Source organism: Idiotropiscis lumnitzeri, chromosome 9, assembly GCF_059441095.1.
Source record: "Idiotropiscis lumnitzeri isolate Australia: NSW breed Sydney's pygmy pipehorse chromosome 9, RoL_Ilum_1.0, whole genome shotgun sequence".
NCBI classification, from domain to species: Eukaryota; Metazoa; Chordata; class Actinopteri; order Syngnathiformes; family Syngnathidae; genus Idiotropiscis; species Idiotropiscis lumnitzeri.
Genome location: NC_142399.1, coordinates 22,165,036 through 22,168,367, shown reverse-complemented (window position 1 = coordinate 22,168,367; position 3,332 = coordinate 22,165,036).

Sequence of the window (3,332 nt, the reverse complement as noted above, 5' to 3'; positions counted from 1 at the left end):
GGTCATTGATTGAAGAAAATGGCATTGTATTATTCTTAGATTTTTACAAAGCTTTTGACTCTGTCGAGCGTATAATGATAATAAAGTCCCTTGAATATTATGGATTTAGTAAAAAAATTATTAAAGCTATCAATAAGATGTATAAGGATATCAATAGTTCTGTCTCTCTTCCTTCAGGAACAACGAGGAGATTTGAGGTTAAAATGGCTATCAGGCAGGGATGTCTTTGTTCTCCCTTATTTATTTTGATTGTGGAAATGTTTGCTGTTTTTCTGAAAAATTGTCCTGATATTGAGCCTTTGAATGTACTGGTTAATCATCTGACAATAGCGCAATTAGCTGATGATACCACAATATTTCTAAAGAAAGCAGAACAAATTCCTTTGGTAATTAGCAAGATAGGCTTATTTTCCAAAGCATTAGGATTATATTTACATTTGGAAAAATGTGAGTTGATGTCAATAGATGATCACCATCCAATAAATTTACATGGCTTTCCAGTAAAAGATGAGGTCAAATATTTAGGGGTGATCGTAACAAAAAATATAATATCAGAGAAAAATTGAATGTTGCTCCAGTCATCGAAAAAAGCAAATCAATACTTAACTCCTGGTTACAAAGAGATATGTGTCAGGGTTGAGGATGATGAGGACCCAAACGCAGGGAAGCCAGGCAGGGGTAACTTAAAGGGCATTTATTAAACAGAAAACTAAGGCAAACAAGGAACTTGGAAAAACTTAATGACAGGAAACCAACTACAGGGAGAGGCGACCGGAACTGGCAACAGGGACAGGCAACCGGGACAAGCGACACTTAAAATGACAATGAACCAACAAGAACTGAAAGCAACCAGGGAACTAAATACACACAAATTGACGAGACAACGAGGAGCACCTGGACAAGAAATGGAGGGTTGGAAGGACCGGATTGGTTAACACTAGGGCTTGGGTAAACGAGCACAGGTGGACACAATAGACAAGACGAGACAAGACACATGAACAAGGCCAAAACATGAAACCAAATACTAAACCAAAAATAACAAATACAAATCATGACAGTACCCCCCCCTTAAGGGACGGATCCCAGACGTCCCAAACACAAACAAAAGAAAATTGTCCAAAATCAGGGTGGGCGGAAGGGGGTCAGGAGGCGGGACCACAGTCCGCAATCAAGGCTGGTCAGGCGGGCGTCCGGGAGGCCAGACCAGCGAGTCTAGCCGTGGCCCATCAGGCGGGCGTCCGGGAGGCCAGACCAACGAGTCTAGCCGTGGCTTTTCAGGCGGGCGTCCGGGAGGCCAGACCAGGGAGTCTAGCCGTGGCCATTCAGGCGGGCGTCCGGGAGGACATTGCAGCCGCATGGAGTGTCGCGCCGAGGGCAAGACGAAAGGCGGCTGCGGGTCGGGTGGCGCAGAGGCAGAGACGAGACGCGGCGGCGGGTCGTCGGGCGGCGCCGCCGAGGCAGGAGCTTGGAGCAGTGGCGAGGCGGGTGCCGCCGAGGCAGGAACTTGGAGCGGCGGCTGGTCGTCGAACCCCGCCGAGACAGGAACGTGGAGCGGCGGCCGGTCGTCGAGCCCCGCCGAGACAGGAACATGGAGCGGCGGCCGGTCGTCGAACGCCGCCGAGACTGGAACGTGGAGCGGCGGCCGGTCGTCAAACCCCGCCGAGACAGGAACGTGGAACGGCGGCCGGTCGTCGAACCCCGCCGAGACAGGAACGTGGAGCGGCGGCCGGTCGTCGAACCCCGCCGAGACAGGAACGTGGAGCGGCGGCCGGTCGTCGAACCCCGCCGAGACAGGAACGTGGAGCGGCGGCCGGTCGTCGAACCCCGCCGAGACAGGAACGTGGAGCGGCGGCCGGTCGTCGAACCCCGCCGAGACAGGAACGTGGAGCGGCGGCCGGTCGTCGAACCCCGCCGAGACTGGAACGTGGAGTGGCGGCTGGTCGTCGAACCCCGCCGAGACAGGCACCGGGAGCGGCGGCGCTTCATCGGGCGCCGCTGTGGCAGAGACGAGATGCGACAGCGGGTCGTCATCCACCGCCCAGGCAGGAAACTGGAGCGCCGGCGGATCGTCGAGTCCCGCCGAAAAAGGAGCTTGGGGCGACGGCGGATCGTCGAGCACCGCCGAGGCAGCGACGGGAAGCGACGGCGTGTCCTCGGGCGCCGCATGGACAGGGAATTGGGGTGGAATTTGGAGCGGCGGCGGGCCGGGCGCAGCGGGGACAGGGACTGGTGGCGGACGCCGAACGTGCTCCGCCGGAACAGGGACTTGTGGCGGACGCAGGATGTGCTCCGTCGGAACAGGGACTAGTGGCGGACGCAGAACGTGCTCCGCCAGAACTGGGACTTGTGGCGGACGCAGGGCGTGCTCCGCCGGAACAGGAACTGGTGGCGGACGCAGGACGTGCTCCGCCGGAACAGGGACTTGTGGCGGACGCAGGCCGTGCTCCGCCGGAACAGGGACTTGTGGCGGACGCAGGGCGTGGTCCGCCGGAACAGGGACTTGTGGCGGACGCAGGGCGTGCTCCGCCGGAACAGGGACTTGTGGCGGACGCAGGGCGTGCTCCGCCGGAACAGGGACTTGTGGCGGACGCAGGGCGTGCTCCGCCGGAACAGGGACTTGTGGCGGACGCAGGACGTGCTCCGCCGGAACAGGGACTTGTGGCGGACGCAGGACGTGATCCGCCAGAACAGGGACTTGTGGCGGACGCAGGACGTGCTCCGCCGGAACAGGGACGTGTGGCGGACGCAGGGCATGCTCCGCCGGAACAGGGACTGGTGGCGGACGCAGGACGTGCTCCGCCGTAACAGGGACTGGTGGCGGACGCAGGACGTGCTCCGCCGGAACAGGGACTTGTGGCGGACGCAGGGCATGCTCCGCCGGAACAGGGACTGGTGGCGGACGCAGGACGTGCTCCGCCGTAACAGGGACTGGTGGCGGACGCAGGACGTGCTCCGCCGGAACAAGGACTTGTGGCGGACGCAGGGCGTGCTCCTCCGGACCAGGGACTTGAGGCGGACGCAGAACGTGCTCCGCCAGAACAGGGACTTGTGGCGGACGCGTGGCGTGCTCCGCCGGAACAGGGACTGGTGGCGGACGCAGGACGTGCTCCGCCGGGACAGGGACTTGTGGCGGACGCAGGACGTGCTCCGCCGGAACAGGGACTTGTGGCGGACGCAGGACGTGCTCCGCTGGAACAGGGACTTGAAGCGCTGGCGAGGCGCCGGAACGGGGGTCAGCAGCTCTTGGGAGGCCAGAACGGGCCCCAGCAGCTCGGGGGGAACCGGGACGGGGCTTATCAGCTGGCGGGGAGCCGGAACGGGACTCATCCGCT